We start from the raw sequence: 22,025 nt of genomic DNA on the forward strand, positions 1-22,025 counted from the left end.
ATCAATGAGAGAAACTACATGTAAAAATTAGTTAAAATTAAATGGTAGTAATCATAATTGTTAGGTTATTAACAATCAAGATAAATGTTTAATTCAATTACCAATAAAGAGATCCAAGTTTAAAGCCATATTTCCAAAGGTTGATTCTTTGTCATCAAAACTCCTAAAATCCGTCTTAGTCTTAACTTGCACATCTTCCTTGAATTTTTGACATATCATGATTTTTGTTAATTTTGTCAGTTCAACAGTATTTCCTGACTTTATGGAAGTCTGAAGAAAGTCCTGAGGATTACACTCTACTATTCTTTTTTTTCACACTCCCATGGAAGTTATTCTGATTTGTCATATTTGGTTTCTCACAATCCTTAAATCTTTCTAATGTGGCTATACATGCTTCCTTTAAACTTGGTTGATATCATGTGTTCTATAATCCACCACAAGCTGTAGAACAGACGTCCTTCTTCTTACAGGGTTTGTTGCTAAGAAATGTTCATAACTGAAAAGATAAAGTGATTCCCATCTATTAGAATGTTGAAGACCTTTAATGAAATATCAAGATTACAAACAGTATTCAAGCTCAAAAGAGGTGGGATGAGTTATCATGGAGGAATAAGCATCCCCTGTCAACTAGTTACACCTGCTGTGAGCTCCTTGTCATAATAGGGTGAATGGATAAATCTGTAGACACTTCAGTATGAAAATAACAGCCTAACAATTTCTGTATGAAAACATCAGTAAACACTTGACTTATCTGTAGACTGTATTTGTTAACAAGGTCATTGTAACAAACACAGAATTTGCAAAATGTTGGCTATACCTGTATCATCAACTTATTTGCCAATAGCTTGCCTCATTTTAGTTATTGTTTGTACTTGGTACACATGCTCTTGCCCTTTGAATCAAATGGGAGACTTAAACTCCATATGCAGGTGATAATGCTACATAAGTAAGAGAAGTTAATAATAGAAAAATTAAAGTTACGTGTTTATCATAAAGTTTAATTGTTACCTTGCCATTAATGTCTTTAGTAAAATATTCAAATATGAAACAGATGTATAAGCCTCTGTGGTGTCTTCAATTTTGAGTTCAAAGAGATATACATGTGAATGAAAAAAATTAAATAATTATAATGAATAGTGATCAATCTAAGAAAATCTATAAGCAATACAAATCTGTGAAGTGCCTGGCAAAAAACAAGGACCCTCTGGAAATTCCAGAGGTGGGATCAGATGTCTAGGAGGAGTAAGCATCCTCTGTTAACCGGTCACACCTGAATAAGTTAATGTAGGAATAAAAATGAATAATTACTATCCATTGATAAAGCATCATCAGTATATCATTATACATAATATATCTAGTAATGTACCGTTAGTATGTATAGGACAGGAAATACAAAATATAGTTATTTATAAAACAGTGTATTTTCAACTTCAGGTCATCATATTAAGAAAAATCCTATATTTCCAAACATTGAGGAGGACTGGTGGCTTTCATTTGTTTCATTGTATTTAATCATGTAAATAATGTACCTGACCACAAACATATGGCATGTGGCTTACATGTAATCATGCTATATTACGCATGCATCAAAATTTAATTCTAATTATTGCTTAGTGTTCACACGGAGTTAATGCAAAGAAATTTGATGCGCAGTAAATTAATTTGAATTAACTTATTTGCATAAATTCTCCATGTGAATGTGGTTCAAATTTAATTTGTATTAACTTACGTTCAATTCGAATTAAACCCTCCTTGTGAAGACGACATAAAATGTACATATCTCATACTGTACACCCTCAACAAAGTTTCACAACCAGTTAATACATATTCTTTTCAGCTGTCAAAATCACATTCGCATGATTAAAATGAAAGTGAATGTTAAGTTGAATACCGATCCCGATTAGACTAAAGACAATTAAAGGACTGTTAAGGACCCTCTATACACTAAATCAAAAATGTTTTTAGTCCAAGATAAATAAATTGAATACTTTATTTGCATGTGTTTTCTCACTTAAATAAACAATGTGTAGAGATTTCTGTTCATCAATACTTTAATGTCTTTGAATATTTTTCTTAGGGTGTAATGTACCCTATGCTGAACATGTTGAAATTCAAGAAAGTAAAGTAGATCTGATTAGCTCATTATGTATGCCTTTATATAATATGATTTTCTTATTCAATTGTTAAGAATGCTTGCATTAACTAAAATTCAATAACAGACTGCTAGGATTTCAATAGATTTATTAAATTTGATTTAGACCCCAGGGCGAATTAGTCTCTATCTCCATAAAATACCATAAAATCAGAGCTCTTTGGTGTACAGTATATTCAAGTGGAATATAATTTAAAATTGACATAGAGTGTAATTGATTTGTATGTGAAAACTGAAATTAAAATAATCTTGGAGGGTAAAAAATTGGGAAGGGGTTACAATCTTTCAGATTTCTTCTAATTCCATCAAAAAATATATACAGAGATCTTAATTTATGCAATCTTAGTAATACACAGATGATAACATTTCTTGTTCATTTGAAATTACATATAATATTCTTGGCACACAGACTTGTTCACTATCAACAACATGTTTACCTTTTAAATGAAATTTTAATATCTGGTTAAAGTGGTAACAGATACTCTTTATTAACAAACTTCTCTTAACATAATTGATCACTCAGGTTTACAGGGTCTGCCAGTCAATCGATATCAAACATTAATTAATAATGATTCCCTCTAAAAGATTATGAGGCCCCTTATATTTTTTGTTGTTATTGTCTTGTCTTTTATTGTCTTGTTTAGTATTTTTAATACACTTACAAACAACTTGTTCCTTAACACTAAATAATGATTTAAGTTGACTTTGGTCTGAGTAATTACTGTGCTTTTCCAGTCACTGCACTTAAAAATACTAAATGCATCTGCTGTAAGTTTTACTCGCATTAAGGTGTTGATTATATACTGTAGAAGCACAAATTTTCGTGGGGATAAAATTTTGTTATTTGTTATCTGAGAAGGTTTTGTGGGCATTAAATTTCGTTGTTACGAATGTAACCCTACTCATTATACTGAAATGTAAAATTTCATGTGGGATTTAATTTCGTTGAATAGATAATGTTAACAATTATGGTTAACAATGAACAACTGTCGAAATAAAGGAATGTTTTTGCTTTAAAAGCATATACATGTATTGTATATATATATATGCATGTATATATATAAAATGTAGCTTCTCTGGCCTTTCTATTGATAATGTAAATAAGTGAGCAGAGTCATCTAGTGTGATTACATTTTTTATTACTTTGAGGGGAAAAATCATAAAACCTGTTGAAATTTTTGATTTTTTTATTCTACCGGTAATTGCTAATAGATCCAGTTTTACATAATGCCAATGTTAGCTTCACTAATTTATGCATAATTAATCCCATATTCAAAAAAAAAACAAAAATTACTTTTCCCTGCATTTTCCAGTGCCTCATGTTAGAGTGGGAGTGAGTTTAAAAAAACTGCAAGATTTCAAACAGCTGCAAATCTCTGTTATTTATGTCTCTATGATGTACACCCTTGATGACAGAAAACTTTTGAAGGATTTTGAATATTTGTAAATGTTCAATCATAATTCCATATAACATACTTGTATTCTCTGCATTTGGAAAATCTTAATTTTCATTTATTTATTTTTTTTAAATCCCTGAATGGAAGTAAATCTCTTCATTTTGAATTTCAGTGGTTGCATTATACCCCAATAAATACATGTATAAGTGTGTATCCCTCCTTCTTTGTTTTTTTGTTTTTTTGTTTTTTTTTGTTTTGTTTTGTTTTTTTTGTTTTTGTTTTTGTTTTTGCTGAAAATAAAAGTGTGCACACAATAAAAGAGAATTTATAGTAGTTCTTATTTGTTTAATATATTAATACATTACATGGTATACCCCAATGACAACAATGGCCAATGGTGTAGTATTAATTATCTGTCCTGTTTATTATGGAAAATAGCTAAATAATGAAAATTATTGGTATGACTGTCAGTTGCAAACATCTTTTTTTTTAATATCCCATTTGAATAATTTTATTTTACTCTTTATCTGGACTACATGTATCACTGGTGAAGTTCCATCTTTGTCCTTTAAACTGAACCTTTAATTTTTTTATACTGGCACAATTAACTGATAACATACAGACTTAATTTTAAATTTATTGATCCTCCCAAATATTTGCCGGTCTTGGGCCAACAGACTGTCATTAAGGTAAATAAATATTACATGTAAAACACTGATTCATGACTGTAGTATGAAACAATGCAGGAAAAGGTATACAGATCATGCTGATACACAAACACATTATCATGAACATGAACTCAGATCATTAGAACTTCAGGTAGTGTTTGTTTTTTTCCTGACATGTAGCTTAAATTAATTATACTATTAAATGAATGAATATTATATAATTGCATTCATACCATAAACTTCTCCCTGCTGTGTTCTGGGAATCCATGAACATTGATAATTTTCTGATCCGAAATCAATGAATCTACCTGAAATGTATTATAATAATAACATCAGTTTTAAAACATGAATTCCAGGATGATAAATAAATAGGAAAATATTCTTTAATGACTGTAACTTAGTAGAAGTCGCATCATTTTCATGAATCATCACAGTCAGGGACCTATATACTAGTATATAGGTCCCTGTCACAGCTATATTTACATATTCTCTCAAAATTGTCCCAATGCAATAATGAGTGCATGTCAATAAAATGACAAGTATCAATCTTTAAATTCTCATACTTTGAAATCTTTGTACATTAAAATTAGGGCATGTCACTGTCTAAATGCACAGCATGTCTTTGACATAAATATCAACTTATATTATAAGCTGCACTATATCTTCAGTTTGTCAGGGCTAGAAGATCACGTTGACGCAGGGACCTATACATGCTTAACAATTATATCATTATGTCCCTGGGAGAAGTAAACAGCTGCCCCCCCCCCTCCCCTTTCATAATTTAAATGTGCAGAAATTATTTCTAATATTCACGCCTCAGAAGTACATGTGTTTTTTTAGTTGACAGCTTAATGTGTACACAATATTAACAATGATTTTAGTAGCCCACGTACCTATATATAACCCAGGCAGACTGAACGTTTCCCCTGCCCATAACACATGGCGTGACCGACTCTACTTTCGTTTTTAATACGAAACCTTCGAACTTGACATGACACATAAACAAGATGCGAAACGCAAGAAAACATTTAAAATTTTTGACAATATATTTTGCTACACATTGCAAAAGATCAACGTTGATTCAATAAAATTGAAATATTAGATGCAGAAATAGTTTCTCTCCGCGAGTACAACAAATGCCAATACGGAACGTGTTTATTTTCCCAGAGACATACATGTAGATATAGAAAAAAATTTCTTTATGTTTTTACTAACATTAATAATAATAACTTTTAGTATATTGGTTAAAACCATTTATACTGCAATCATGCAACGATGCACATTGTAACTATACAGCATATACATGTATACATACCGCAGGAAAAATATTGAGTAGACAATAATGCCGTAATGTCATAATGGACACATATCTTTACTCATTAATTCATAGGCCATATTTAATACATAAAATTTTTCATTTATTTATTTACAGATTTTTTACTTACCTTTTACAAAGTTTACTTCGTCCTCATGTACATGACTAAGTGTGAAACGGGTACTGTATTATGATGTCATTTACGACGTCATCTGATGTAACGAGCATGCGCACTCGCAATGTGTGTAAGTCTCGCCGAGAAGAAAAAATGATGGATCCGTGGTCATCTTATACACACTCATTACACAGATCTCATGCATCCGGTCAAATTAACACTTCATTTTTTTGAAATGGGATGCATCCTAGGACATTTTCCAGTTGATTTATGATAAAATCCAACTGAACACCACCATTTCGTGTTCATTTGGATTTTTCCGTGTTCATTTAAACGTGTGCCGTCTAAAGCACGTGTCCAATTGACAGGGTTTACAAACACACACACACCCTCACACACACACACACACACACACACACACACACACACACACTGTATTCTGTATTCATTAACATATCTACCTTCTTCAACTGTAATTTATGACTAGAATATCTAATGCATGTGATATATCTGTAAACATGACAAAGGAATTTCGATTAATAATCCGGTTTATTATGTATTGATGCAACTTTCCATTAGTGAATGACTTAATAATGTTGAAGAGTTTTTGACTTTACACATCATAATAAATTTGTTTAACTATTACATAATCCCTGGGAATATCAAAGGTTTGAAACAAAAGGCAACTTAAACCAAGATTATCAAATTCATTCTAAGTTTCAATAAACAAGTTATCATTATTTTTATTCTTTGCCCTGAACAGTAATTCAAATTGTTAAGTTTGAAAGATGTAAAGGTATTCTACCCTCAACATAATATACCATGTTATTTGGTTTGCACATTTTTTTTAAAAGATATATTTCAGATCTCCCTATCAAAGAAAGAAAGAAAGTTGTTGCAGAGTTTGATTATGATGCAACGGACGATGACGAGCTCGATCTAAAAGAGGATGACATAATATACATAACAAACGAGGTTCGAAGATTTCCTTTTTCACTTTTGCAAATAAGGGGAAAATATGATGTCAAATCATTGAATAAAAATCATGAGGCACCAGTGTATAGTAAGGCTTGTTATTTGGATAGATTAATTTATAGAAACGGGTCATCAGTTTTTAAGGTCTCATTAGAAGGGACAGAAACTTTCACATCTATAGTGTACTACAGTAATGCATGCGAAGGTACAATTACTGCTTATTTTTATCGACTTAGCTTTGACGCGATAACGGCATGTAGGAGCCAAAGATCTTTCGACTACCAATTGAGACATTGAGACATGCCAGTTATCTACCCTAACTGTATAAAAATGCCAGGGAATGAGAGCTCTGTATTTTACAATGTATCGCGGGTCTTAAACACGGCATCCGATGAAAAAAGTATTCATGGTCGAGAGTGTCGTGCATAAATAGGATCATCGTAAGATATAGGAGTATTCACTTGAATATTGGTCCGCTCTTACATAATATTTTGATAATGTCCAGGTAATAATGAATCAATACAGCAATATTTTCTTAAATCCCACAATATAAGAATTAGTCAGGCTAGAGCTGTCTTCTTGCAGTGGGGAATGTTCCATAATTATAAGTTTAATTTTGAAATCCAGCTTTTTCTATCTTTTTTGTTCCCTTACACCAAATCTAAAAGTTTAGAACATTCTTGGGAAACACCAGGGCACATGAATTATTAGATACTTCTTAATATACAAAGAAGTATGACGGACAGACGGATTGATTGACAGACAGATGGGCAGTGTAAGAGGGATGATTACAATCTCCCCATTCGCGGCTAGGATAAGGTTGTCCAATATATATCACAGTGTACCAGCCATTGTTACTTCTCTGAACTACCAAGATATGATGTCATAATAGAATATTACGTCAAGTCACTGCAAACTTGAGGAGTCATGACGGGGAAAATGTCATAACTTTTACATTCCTTCCCATAGCATGTAGGTTTTATTTCGACGTTGATATTTAAATCAGGTGTCTAAATTGTTGTTTAAAGTTTCTATGTGCTGTTATGATGGTGATTATTTGCAATACAATATCGTTATTTCTTTCACTTTCTGATAATGCACGTATTCAAACAATAACAAAAATGAATATGAAACGCTCACCTTTACACGTCCGTAGACAGAGTTAAATTTTATAAATCATGCATATATTAGACTGGCACAAGTGATTAGTAAAAATATAAAGATAAAGCTCTATGTGAATCTACTAGAGAAGTTTGTCTTCTAACTGAATTTTGTTGGGGTTCGTATGTAATTTATCCTATTTTATATAAATTTCAATGAAGAGTGGAAAATGCCTTTTTGTATGTTGGTAAGTTGAATTTGTCGTGAAATATTTTCTTAAGAAGTAAAACTCAGATTTCCCCCTGCACTTTATCTCACTACTGGACGAAAAAAGTGCCGAGAATCCCAAATTTTACTGATAATGTTTGGTAATTACTGATACTGTGCTGTTTTTGCAGATAATTTCTGATATTTACAGTCATTATTACTGTTGTTGCTGATAATTTTAGTTGTTTGATAAATACTGATAATTAATGTCGTCTTTACTGTTGAGGCCGAAAAATACTGTTGCTGTGTTGTCGATGCTGAGATTTACTGATAGTTACTTTGGTCATTGTTCTTGAGCTGAGAAGGTGCTAAAAAGCCTGAGTGATGATAAATTGTTTAAAAAAAAAAGTATTTTGTCAATAAATTCATTACAGTCTACAAAGTAGTAAAAGTCTAAATGAGAAAGTCACATGAATTTTTGTTTTCATATCTCATTATTCATTAATTTATTTCTATTTTATTATTATTTTTTACATCTTAATGTTAAAATTGGATCATAAATGTTTATGTTTTCCTCTATCTTTATATTTCTCCTTAGTTGTCAATATCTTAGGTGGAAATGATGTTGTTCATGCAGTGGTTACTCTACCCAAGTACTTGTTAGCTCACCTGAGCTGAAAGCTCAAGTGAGCTTTTCTGATCACATTTTGTCCGTAGTCCGTCTGTCCGTCCGTCCGTCCGTCTGTAAACTTTTCACATTTTCGACTTCTTCTCCAGAACCACTGGGCCATTTTCAACCAAACTTGCCACAAAGCATCCTTAGGTAAAGGGGGTTCAAGTTTGTTCAAATGAAGGGCCATGCCCTCTTCCAAGGGGAGATAATTAAGAATAAGTGAAAATTTGGTGTCTTCTTTTAAAAATCTTCTTCTCAAAAACCATTGGGCCAGAAAAGTTGAAACTTATGGGAAACCTTCATTACATAGTGTATATTCAAGTTTGTTCAAATCATGACCCCCGGGGGTCGGGTGGGGCCACAATGGGGGATCAAAGTTTTACATAGGAATATATAGGAAAATTCTTTAAAAATCTTCTTCTCAAGAACAACAAAGCCACAATTAGTCATATTGATATGAAATCATCCTCAGGTGGTGTAGATTCAAGTTTTTTCCAAATCACGACCCCCGGGGGTAGGGTGGGGCCACAATGGGGGATCAAAGTTTTACATAGGAATATATAGGAAAATTCTTTAAAAATCTTCTTCTCAAGAACAACAAAGCCACAATTAGTCATATTGATATGAAATCATCCTCAGGTAGTGTAGATTTAAGTTTGTCCAAATCATGACCCCCGGGGGTAGGGTGGGGCCACAATGGGGGATCAAAGTTTTACATAGGAATATATAGGAAAATTCTTTTAAAATCTTCTTCTCAAGAACAACAAGGCCACAATTAGTCATATTGATATGAAATCATCCTCAGGTAGTGTAGATTCAAGTTTTTCCAAATCATGACCCCCGGGGGTAGGGTGGGGCCACAATGGGGGATCAAAGTTTTACATAGGAATACATAGGAAAATTCTTTGAAAATCTTCTTCTCAAGAACAACAAAGCCACAATTAGTCATATTGATATGAAATCATCCTTAGGTAGTGTAGATTCACTTTTGTCGAAATCAAGACCCCCGGGGGTAGGGTGGGTCCACAATGGGGGATCAAAGTTTTACATAGGAATAAATAGGAAAAATCTTTTAAAATCTTTTCAAGAACAGGAAAGCCGTGATTAGTCATTTTGATATTGAAGCATCCCCAAGTATTGTAGATTCAGGTTTGTTCAAGGCATCCTCCAGTAGTAGGGTGGGGCCATAATCGGGGATCAAAGTTTAACAAAAGAATATATATAAGAAATATCTTAAAAAATCTTCTTCTCAAGAACAACAAAGCCATAATTAGTCATATTGATATGGAAGTATCCTTAGGTAGTGTAGATTCAAGTTTGTTCAAATCTTGAGCCCCCCCTCCCTTCCTACCCCCCAGGGTAGGATGGCAGACATCTTTAAAATTCCGTTTCAAGAACAGCAAAACCATGATTAATTATATGAATATAGAAGCATCCTCAGAAAGTTTAGATTTAATTTCATTCAAAACATGGCAACTGGGGATAGGTTATGTCTAGAACAGTTGATCAAAGCTTTACGTATGAATATATAGAAGAAGAAATCTGCTGACAGCAGGGCCATATTGACTCAGGTGAGCGTTGTGGCCCATGGTCCTCTTGTTGAAACAAGTTTTTATCCACAAAGGTTTTTTTTTTTTTTTAAATAAATCCCATCTCATATTTTTTTTTCCAGTTGCATTTGTACCGTCGTTAAAGGTTTTGAGTAGGCATCTTTAATACAGCCAATGGTTGGAATTATCAATGCTCTAGTAGTTGAGAATCAACCCCACCCCTTTTTACATACATGTACAATTATTCTTTTAGCAAGGTATTATATATTTCTCACAAAAAACATATTCATGCAACATAAACTATGCCCTTAAAATGAAGAATGTGATAGGTTCAAATAATAAGATTTGATCATCTTTATTTTGTTGAATAATCTCTTTTAGCTAGAGCCTTTTTCGCTCTAGTTCTATAATTCATGCCCTCCTTGCGATTTTTTATATAATTTTGTGGTATCAAGCTTTCTATCTTTTTGTTGTTGTTTTTTTTTTTGTTTTTATTTATTTTTTTTTAGCCATCCGTACACTACAAATCTTATGCAGTAGTGTTTTTCAATCAATTAAATTCGCGTATTTCTTTCTTCATTAGTACGTTATATGTAATTACTGGTAACAGTCAGATCAACAAAAAAAATAAATAACCTGATTATACGCGGTCAGTCAGTTAAGAAATACAAAATAAAAACAAAACTTGAAATTACTTTTTCCATTAATTTCATCTTGCTGGTTGTTCTGAAACATCGTGTCAAATCCACATGTAGAAGTTTCTATTTTCGTTTTCAGAATCGGGTCAAATATTAGTACATTCTGTATTTCTTACGACATGCATTTAGTAAAATTAGAAATTACTTTGTACAGAGTGTATAATTTGTTTTCCATTCCATTTCTTCTTGTGCGAGACCAATATCTGTACGAAAAGTTCACGCGACCTGATTCAATTTGTTGTTCAGACTATAGCAGAAAAAAGGTGTGTGTTGTGTGTGTGTGTGTTGGGGGGGGGGGGGGGTAGAAATATAAACTAAGCTGATAGGCGTAAGGTTGATTCTTTACCGTATATACTCGCCTATAAGTCGGTCCGCCTATAAGTCGGTTGTGATTTTTGAGGTTATTTTAGAGGGATTTGTCATTGACCCGCCTATAAGTCGGTACAACTTTTTGCCAGGATCGGTGGACAATTTCAAATCAATTCTCTAATGTTGAAACATGTGTTTCAAATAATATTTTGAGAAATTACGCCGATATTTTCTCTCTTTTTTCTTCTCTTATAAATTTCATATCAATACTCTAATGTATTTACCTGTGTTCAAATAATATGTTAGGATATAACATCGGTAATTAATATTTTTATTTTTCAACAAACCAAAACACTACCATTTTCTAAACTGTTTTGTTTAAGCGTTAAATCCCTTGTCTTGTATATTTTATACATCGATCTCGATCATTGGCGGATCTCTGTTTCTTTGGTATGGTGATGAACTATGTAACGAGTCTACCAACATTTTGATGTTTTTAATTAGGAGGTGCTCAATGTCCAAGCCATATCTATAGTTTTTAATAACGCTATGTTTGATCTTTCATTAGCAATTATCGCCTCTTAATTACCTGTATCCCTTACCTGACACCATGTTTATTTAGTGGCACGCGCCCCGAGAAAATTGTGTACCACACATGGGAAGCATTTTCATAAACAATCGAGTTTTAACAGACTCCAGAATAATATTCTGAATTATTTTTTAAGAATATCATATCTGTTGTCAAAAACATTGCAGACGGTACATATAATTATACATTGATGCAAAACGTATTATATCGGGTTCGCAATTCCATTTTACCGATAAACGATAGATTAACAGTAAGTCACAAGTTAATTAAAGAAAAATATTTTTGTTAATAATTAATCAAATAAATAATATACACTTAAGATCAAAATAAAATCATTAAAACATGTAAATACTTTTACTTTATAAATAATCTTACAATACATAAATAAAATAATACGTCCAGACATTTCTCAACGATAATCGTCGAAGTTTGTAAAAAAAAATACTACATTTCGTCATCCAGAAAAATACCAAGCTTTTGATGACTCGCCTATAAGTCGGACATAGAGTTTTGGACCAAGAGTTAACTCCCAAAAAACCGACTTATAGGCGAGTATATACGGTAGTTTTAAGTTCCATAAGTTATACATGTAATAATTACTTTATCATATACATGAATAAAATTATTTTAGAGAATCAATGAACAATTCAAAATTCAGAACTATAACATTTATTCATGAGTGCGATCAACGTCACTGACATTTAAAATTCATAATAAATTTTTTTTCTCGGATTTAGCGATGTGGAGTTTCCCTGTTTCTGAATGTGAACAATGACAAATTACTTTCATAAAATCATCTTTTTTTTTAAAAAAAAAAAAAAAAAAAGTAAAATCATATATACATTTTGCGTGATTATTTAATTATAAGATAAAGTCGAAATCTTCCTTATCAATTTCTCGTCTCCGTTTCACAGGCCCTTGACCAGTGCTAACAGCGCAGGTATGTTAAGGCGGTACCTAGATCATTTTCGGCGAATTTATTTCGTAAAATTTAACATTGATAAATCGGAAAAGCCATAGATAAAACATTTACTATTATTATCCATTGTATAGACGTCATTGAGTCCTAGGCTAAAAGAAGCACTCCACTACGACGTCATCACGTGACATTTATAAAAAGAAAAATTGCCTTAACGAAAAAGTGAAAAGTTCAACACTACCCCAGGGATAATTCATTTCTTTTTGTGAAAATAATTATGTAAAAACATCACTGGATCATGAAAAATGCTACAAGAATCCTACTCTCCCGACAAAGAAAAAATTATTCCAAAGTTTGCATGAAACCTTACCAATTTTTTTACATTTAGTACATACGATCAAGGAATTGTCATCAATTCATGTTAACCACACGATTCTAGCAGCACTTTCCAAGTATTATAGAATACAAGCTTTCGATACAAACAAACATTATGTTTCAAAGTATGCGCGTAGTGCCGAACTTTTGCATTTTTGTTGTTATAGAAAGGCAGAGGAAAGGCTGATCGAGATTTCAAAACACTGCCTGTGTTCATTTTAAGAAAACATGATAAGTATAAATCAGCGTATCTAATTCTTAATCTTAAATTCCTTATGTATCACACATGACATTTACGGTATATGCTTTAAAACTCCCATTTAATATATTTATTTACATCAATTCTTGTCACGTTAAGTTTCACTAGGCAAATATTTGATCAATAGTTATGACGTCATGGGTTTGGTATTTAACCCCTGTGATAAATACTTAGCTATTTATACCACCCAAGATTTAGTTTATATTATGTTTTTGAATGATTTCAATTATTTCTTGGACCTGAAATTAAACTTTGCATACAGATACATGTATGAAGAAATCATTATCTCTAAAGTTCACGCCATACAGCTTACTATGACGTCATATTGTATAGACATGTAGGGTATCTGGGTGTAGCCTTAACATACCCGCCAGATATTCAGAATTAGAATTACATGTAACCCCTCCCCAGGTTATTCTTTTAACATTATCACAAAAAAATGTTCGTAAAACTAGCAAATGAAATTAAATTCTAAGCAAAGATTCGTGTGAAATAAAATAAATTAATTTTTGTAACATGTTTAAGTCACTTCATTTAATAACTAAGTTTATACAATGTATATCTGTGCCTATCGTTACGCTGACCACTACAATTTACATGGAAAATACAAGTTTTACCACGTTCTGCCTCAGTGCCTAAGACATGTGCACAATACAAGCATATCAGAGGTTGATCTTCGACTTCTGATCAATACAAATCAATTTAATTAAACGTGTGCTCCATTCAGATCTTTGACCTTACAATATTAAGAATTAGGCCTCATAACATTAAATTAAATGATTGAGTTTTTTAAATCGTATTTAATAAAAATGTTTTGTCTGCTGACATCTGAAATTGTAATAGACTAACGTCAAAATTATATGTACACGTGTATACCATGCACTGACACTAGGGATTCTGACAACTATTTTTTAATCAGCCCCCATCTGCTGGTTATACATATATGTACATTTAGCAGAGTTATATTCAAGGGACGATCTACGATCTACAAACGCTTGCACTACGCCCAAAAAAAAGGTATGTGCCTCCAGAATGAACATATTCACCCCTGTTTTCATCTCGTAATTGATTTAAAAAAAAAACATAAAATTTATCAGTTTCGGGAACATTTTCAGGGGAAAAATAAGATAAGAAAGACCGAACATTAAAGAAATAACAAAACTATGCATGTCTTTGGGAAAGATAAAAAAAAATACCTATATGTAAGGCCATTTTTAAAAAGAAAATGATTCTTTGTCCTCTCCTAACAGAGTGATTAAAGACTGTCAGAATCTATTTTTTTCTAACCTGCAAGAAAAAGAAATTCATCCCGATTTTTTTCACCCATTAATAACTATTTTTACTTCAGTGTTTTTGAATGAAAAAAATCACGGACCTCCGTACCACAATTTCTTTGAGTCGGGAGAGGGCGATCAATCCTGTTTAAAAATAGCCTAAATGTTATTGAGTATTACAGTGACTGTATGTTAAAATGAAATCTTCATGCAAAAGGGAAAAGCAATTTATTCTGCTTAAAGACATACTATTTTCATCTTGGAAAACATTTGCCTATACGTTGAAGTTTTCATTTAATGGTTTACTTTAAATTGTCAAAATTTTCACAACCGTATTGTAATGGAGATTAGTGTCATACTTTTCGTCACAAACAGTAAATTTAAAGAAATATGAAAATGTTGTTGTGAAAATTAAATAAAGAGAAAGTAATGATTAAGAAGGTTTAGTAGCCATAAGCTCTATTTTAGCACCTTCTCAACTTAAGAACAATGACCACAGTAATCATTAGTAAATCTCAGCATCAACAGCACAGCAACAGTATTTATCAGTATTTATCAGACTCAACAGTAAAGACGACAGTAATTATCAGTATTTATCAGCAACTAAAATTATCAGCAACAACAGTAAAATATCAGTGGATATCAGTATTTATCAGCAAGAACAGCACAGTATCAGTAATTATCAAACATTATCAGTAAAATTTGGGGTTATCGGCACTTTTTTCGTCAAGCAGTGCATATACCCAAGAATGCATTTAATTGACTCATGTAACAAACTGTTCTCAATAATTTTGTTTTTCACTTTGCCGATGGGATTTTGTGCAACAATTAGGAAAATTTATAACTGTCCGTCATGTGATCAACATAGTCATGTGACATCACAAATTTGCTTGTTCACAATACCTTATTAAAATCTCTTCACAAATTAACTGCACATATATACAAAGATTACAAACTGAAATCAAAATCTAGCTCAAAATATGATTTCTAATGTATATTAAGCCTTCAGACAGTCTTAACATAGCCGCGTTGTTCATTAACACAAACAGGTTTTTTAAATCTTCATATCAGCTTTTTCGGGGGGGGGGGGTTATCCTTTTTTTTTTTTAGATTTAGATTTTTTTTTGAAAGCATTTTCTTTCTAAAAGTGAATAATCTAAATCTCAAAATGTATAATATTAAAATCTTTACATAAAATTTCGTAGGAATTTATGTTTTATTCTCTATTATATAAAGTATTGAACATGGATAATATATGGGACATTCTTCAGATTTAAATTGAAAAAAAACAACAAATTTCTAGGAAGAGAAATATCTTCCTTTGGCTTGGAATGTAATTTCTGAGCATTTATTTGCCTCACGGCAGGTTTCTATTCATGTTCTCTGCAGATGGGCCAGGGCTGGTGGGAAGGTACTTTGAATGGGAGGACAGGGTTGTTCCCAGCCAACTATGTAAAGCCTTTTCAAGAGAGCGAAGCAGCAGGAACTCTGAAAGGTACAAACACATGGACAGTTTAAAAATGTAAATCTTCACAATTTTTAGTTTTCATCAGGAGTCACACTTTTATCTTAACAGTAACAAAATATTTCATAGAAGCACCACTCATTGTAGTATGAAAGATTTTCATATAATTATTTTTTTTGTCAACTTCCACGTATGTAATTAAAATATATTCAAAATTTTCTTTTTTTCATCCTTTCAATATGCAGGGCGTAGATAGTATTTTCACGATATAAATTGCCACGAGTATCTCAGGACTACCTATTTACCAAAGATAAGATATTGTGAAATGAAATTTAAATACTCCAGTTAATAGCAATCCTGTCTATCACTATTCTGAAAATTCTATTTTGCCCAAAACAATTTAAAGTCAATATGAGGACTAATCTCAAGCCAAGTATTTTTGTGTCAAAATGAAAAATAAGAGATATTAAAGAACAAAAACTTACTTTTATATCATATGCTATGCACGGGAGGCAAGGAGTCGAGAATTCCAAGTGAAAATTGAAGAATAATACCCCTGAAGGGGTCAAAATTTAATTCTACAAAGTTTTTCTCTTAATTCTATCTATGTCAACAATGGTACTGAAAATTTTTGATAGAGTTAATCTTACCTAGACACAGATAGAGGAAGAGAAGTGCCGAATGAATATAAACCAAATGGCATTGATGAGCGAAAAGTACAAGGGGGAGATATTTCAGAGGAAGTAAAAGAGGTAAGAAATGACATTGAAATTAATAGGACTTGAACATTTTTCTAGAAGAAAGACCAAAGAATTTTTTTCTACATGTCTACTCGTCTCGTGAAAGAAAAGTCATAGCTTCAAGGCCCAGTCGCGACAAACCTAATTTAAATCGATAAAATTATAGAGTAACTGTTCCTACCCCAAGCGCTCGGTACTATGAAGTGAACATTCACGGGCTTTAAAAAGGTGGTCCATTGTCACGGCAGATGTTGGTACGATAAAGGTCCATAACTGATCAATGGCCCTGAGTGCCGAGTAAAAGTCTAAATCTGTAACCCTTCACAGGCATACAGTAACGTTTCATACGAGTGAAAATTAACCTTGGATCTGACATAAAAAGCTAATTAATGAATGCATGAACAATCATGAAATATGCATTTACGAAAAAAATAATGATTTTTTAATATATCAAAAGACTTTTAACATTTCATTATCACTTCTCCTTTTTTTAGATATTTATTATACTTAAAAGAAAAAAAAATAGTATAGTTTTGACAGAAATTCGCGAGAAGGATGTCATTTTGTGTACTGTTACGTCATTAGATTACATTGAAGCGTCTTAAGAAATATAAACACATTTTTTAAAAAAAACTTGAAAATGGAATAGACAAGTATCTTATCAACATCAAGTTCGGTTTGTCAATATATTTCGAAAAGTAGATAAGGGTTTATTAAGGTCTTTCGTTCTAACGGAAGACCTTCTACTGATTCTGATGGTTAAGATTATTATTCTTTTTTATCCTAGACTCAACTTTGAGACATCATATCTTCACGGATTTTGCTCAGATGTGCAGAGATTAAAGACATTATAAAACTCTATCAGAATGCTGTCGAACAGTTCAAAAAATCACTTACGCTTTTGAGTTATTTCCCTTTAAATGAAAATTAAGGTGGGTTCGTTTTCAAACAAAAGCTCTGAGACTACAAAAGCTGGAGCAGAAATTTTACCTAATTTAAATAATAGAAGGATTGAAGTTGTGCACATCAGTTTTTGTTTTTCGATTTCTATATTTAAAATGGCGCTCTATAGGGGTCAAAAATTAGAACGCATAAAAGAGCGAAAATTTACACATATTTTCCTTTTTATCTTCTAAACTAAAAATATTTTGATAAGACATGTAGAATAAAAGTTGTGCACAATTTCAAGGTCTTTCATTTGACACCACTTAAAAGGGGATTGCCCCTAAAATTAGGGTTCTGGAGCCCCTTAAATTTTTTGCTTTATAACTCAAACAAGGTAAATATTTCGAAATGGCTGCCACTAAAAACGTTGTTCTTTAACATCTTATTGATCTCATGAAAATGTTATTTTGTTCGAGTCTTGTGTTTTAAATGAGCTAGAAGCATGACCCATATACAGGTAACTCTTTTCATTCAGCAAGTAAACGAGAGCTCTTCATGCGTGTAGCTAAAATAAACTTTCTATAAATAATAAACCTGGCTACATTAGATGCTAATATTCTTTTAAATGAGGTTCTTGAAGTGTTCTGTACTTTATTTCCAAGTTATTTACCGACAACTTTTCCTTTTATTTCATTTTTTTTTTTTTTTTTTTTTTTTTTTTTTTTACAAATTCCAATAAACCCCAGTCTACTAAAAAGGAAAAAAAAAAATCAAATCACCTTTTCTTATCATATAAAAGCAAACAATACAATGAGAAAATAAAACATAACTTTGAAGCATAGACTATTCACAGTCATTAATTGGATGCCTTTTACATTCACCTTGTGTTCACAATTATGTAACACCTCCCTCGATAGCGCGTGGTAAAGGAAGTCAGCGGTGATCAACCAGCGTGTGGTCAAGTGACTTATGGTCATACACAAAACAAACCATAGAATGGTTATTCCAAATTCATTTTGTTAAACTAAGTCATGAGTGGATAAATATGTTGAATCAATTTTGAATACCCCACCCCACCCCATAAAAAAAAAAACATGTTCAAACCCCCAATCTATGATGGTATATTCTATATAGACATCCTTTCAAGAAAACAAATATGATAGACAGGCAAAATTAGCAGTTATATCCGATAATAATAATAATACATTCGGGATAAAATACATGCCCATAAGAAACGGGGGGAGGGGGCACGGGGTGCCCCAATAATTCAATAATTTTGCCGATATATAGAATCCTATAGAAATCAAAGCTACTATATGCTTGTGCCCCCTCAATAAGAAAGTCTGATGACCCCTTTTTTTCATTTTTATTTATTTATTAATTTATTTATTTATTTATTTATTTATTTATTTTGCTTGTCAATGAATTTTTGGTAGGTGATTGTGCCCACCAACCAACTAAAAATGTATGGTTGTGCCACCCCCCCCCCCTTCCAACTGAAATTGTTTCCTACGGGCCTGGGTTATATAATGAATTATGTAATGACCAATCACGAAAAATCAAGCGTTTTTAAATTAAATTTTTATCATAGAGATTGAAAAAAAAATGAAAACTGGGATTGGATTTATTTTCATGAAATATATACAAGTACTAATATTTTTGGCTTATTTATTGACTTCACTACTTTCTTGTTTAAATGACAGTAGTACATGTAATTGGTCAATCTATCCCACGTTTTTAATGAGCAAGGGTGGGAATCATGAACAACACCCCTCCCCCTAACAACCCCTGTGTTTTTATATTTATTCATTCTTTTATTCTTTTTTTTTTGCCTCTCAATTTATGTCAAGGCTCTACCCCCCCCCCCCCCCCACTTTTATGAATTTACACTAATATAAACATGCTTGCTAATATTGGTTGCCCTCTCTCCATATTGGGTCTGTTATATTTAAGAGAAAGAAATCAAAATAGAAAGTCGCCCGCGTGGCGCAGTGGTTAGAGTGTCTGCTCTAGAGTCGCGAAGTAAGGAGTTGATCCTTACGTCGCGGGTTCGAATCCCACTGCGGGACTTGGAGACCGGTCCTTCGGATGAGACCGTATAAACCGAGGTCCCGTGTCGCAGTAGGTGCTGGCACGAAAAAAATCCCTCACTGCTCAATGACCGTAAGTGCCGAGTATAGGACGAAATTTGCAGCTTTCCACCGGCAATTGGTGGCGTCTCCATATGAATGAAAAATTCTCGAGAGGGACGTTAAACAACATATAATCAATCAATCAATTAAAATAGAAAGAGATAGAAAGTAGCCTGCCTTTGACTTTTTTCAATTGTTTTCTAGGTCACAGGATGTAGGCGATACTGAAATTACTTAAAACCGTAAAGAGTTGTCATTACCTTTGTAATTAGTTATTCGTTTTTACAATGAAGGGCATTTGTCTTATAGAGGCCTATCACAAAAATAACACGCGATCTGTAAAATCAATCTAATGTTTATTTGATTTGTCAACTCGAATTTTCTAGCCAATCTAAATTCAATACTTCGTAACATATCATTAGGCAAACCTCGGCTGATTCCATTACCTTCATCAAGATGAGGTATGAATTGGTCGAGGTGTGCCGAGTTCGTAGCATATGTCATGAGGTCTCGGATCAGAAATGGTTTTCACTAATAAATATTAATTAATCGTTTGTCTTTAAATGCAACTTGTGATTTCTGAAATGTATGTTGGGTATGGGTTATACATATAGACTCTCTTGCCTAACTTTAACCAGAGACGTATAAGAGACCCTCTATTATACGTGTCTGCATTAACCATTTTTTATGCTGTCAATGCAGGCTTTACGACATACACAATTCATGGTTTGTAAGGTGGAAAAACAATCATTATAAATACGTCTTGATAGTTGCATCCGTTGTAATCTGTTTAATCTTCTAGGGTATTCCGACTCGGCCACCCAGGAGAAAATAAAGATGTAACCTACATGTTTCTCGGGTGATCTCCCTTTGATCACATAGTTACTATGGTGACGAGGAGCCGGGAGTTGGAAAAACAAATTCAAAACATAAATAAATAGGCTGTAAGGGGAAAGGAGTACACATTATTAAAAAAAAAATTTTTGGATAATGATGAGTTAAATATAGATCATCTACTTGAAGGAAAAGTCTTGGGTCAATACTGAGGCACGCAGTACACAAAAAGTCGACATTATTGCATCTGCATGCAGTCATGCTTAGCGAAAGTTTTTCGTACTTTTTTGCACCACAACACAAAATAAGTTATTATAAATAGAACATTCGCATTTCGAAACTTTTTTTATGTTTACAAAAACAATATGGAATCTTTTTCTTTTCTATTAATGTAGGGTTATCCCCATTTTTTCCACTGTGTTGATCCGTTCAAAGAGATTTGAATCGAACGAAAAGTATAAATTTCGATGTGGCCGCACCCCTCGAACAAAATAAAAATATGCTTTATTAATTCATCTTTTAATTCTTTTTTCAATGGTATTAATTTTATTTTGTTTGAAGGGTGTGGCCACTGCAAATATTGGAACCAAAGACGAAAAAATGCTTTATTTTGATAAAAAGTAGCAAAGTACACGTGTTTAGACGATTTCTCTCCAAATATGACGTCATCAAATAAAAAAATGGCATAAACTATTTAAGTTTGATACCCAAGGATAATATGTCTATTGTTAATTTTCTTCTTCCCCTCAGTTTAATTTTCCTGAAAAAAATAGGCCGATTTAGCCCCCTCGTTGATTTAGCTCTTTTTGTTTGTGTTATGTATCCTTAACATATTTTTTTGCAGGAAACCGAAGACAGGCACAGAAAAGTATGCGATAGCAGGACAGATATGTTTCCAAACATTCATACTGAAAATCTCGAAGAAGAGAAAGCAAATGAGGCTACAGGAAATCATTTAGGTAAGAAAAAGCGAAAAGTATGGTCTTGGATATTGACAAGGAGTGATTAGGCATGAAGAATTGATGCTGTATACGCGTCTGAGTCATTCATTATTCACACAAACACCCACACCCACACACACGCACTGGTTAGGCTGCATATAGGGACAGGGCTTAATTTACACGAAAAATGTGTACTCTGCCATGACACAAAATAGCACTTCCTCACAAGAGCAGAAATTGAAGTAATGTGATATTTTAAACTGTATAAGAGTAATGAACAACTTTAAAATTCACCACTGCATTCATTTTTGTCGCTACTTAAATCCCACTCAGCAAGATATGTCACTGATCACAGTGCAGCTGTGGACATACGTTATTATGGTAATTTTGACGCATTTTATGTGATGTGGGAGGCAAAGAAAAATGCATTGTATTATTTAACAGAAAATTAT

General features: G+C 32.6%; 1 long non-coding RNA gene across 1 annotated transcript; it reads right to left on the reverse strand.

Annotated features, from left to right (window-relative positions):
- Positions 1–235: 235 nt before the first annotated feature.
- LOC133178763 (uncharacterized) lies at positions 236–5,147 on the reverse strand. The gene is made up of 3 exons (XR_009720019.1): positions 5,111–5,147; positions 4,451–4,525; positions 236–496 (listed from the first exon to the last, which is right to left on the reverse strand). It is a non-coding gene; the product is annotated as an uncharacterized LOC133178763 (long non-coding RNA).
- Between the last annotated feature and the right edge of the window lie 16,878 nt (positions 5,148–22,025).

This window comes from Saccostrea echinata, unplaced genomic scaffold, assembly GCF_033153115.1.
Source record: "Saccostrea echinata isolate AGI-Se365-2 ecotype Australia unplaced genomic scaffold, CSIRO_AGI_Sech_v1 ptg000003l, whole genome shotgun sequence".
Classification (NCBI taxonomy): domain Eukaryota; kingdom Metazoa; phylum Mollusca; class Bivalvia; order Ostreida; family Ostreidae; genus Saccostrea; species Saccostrea echinata.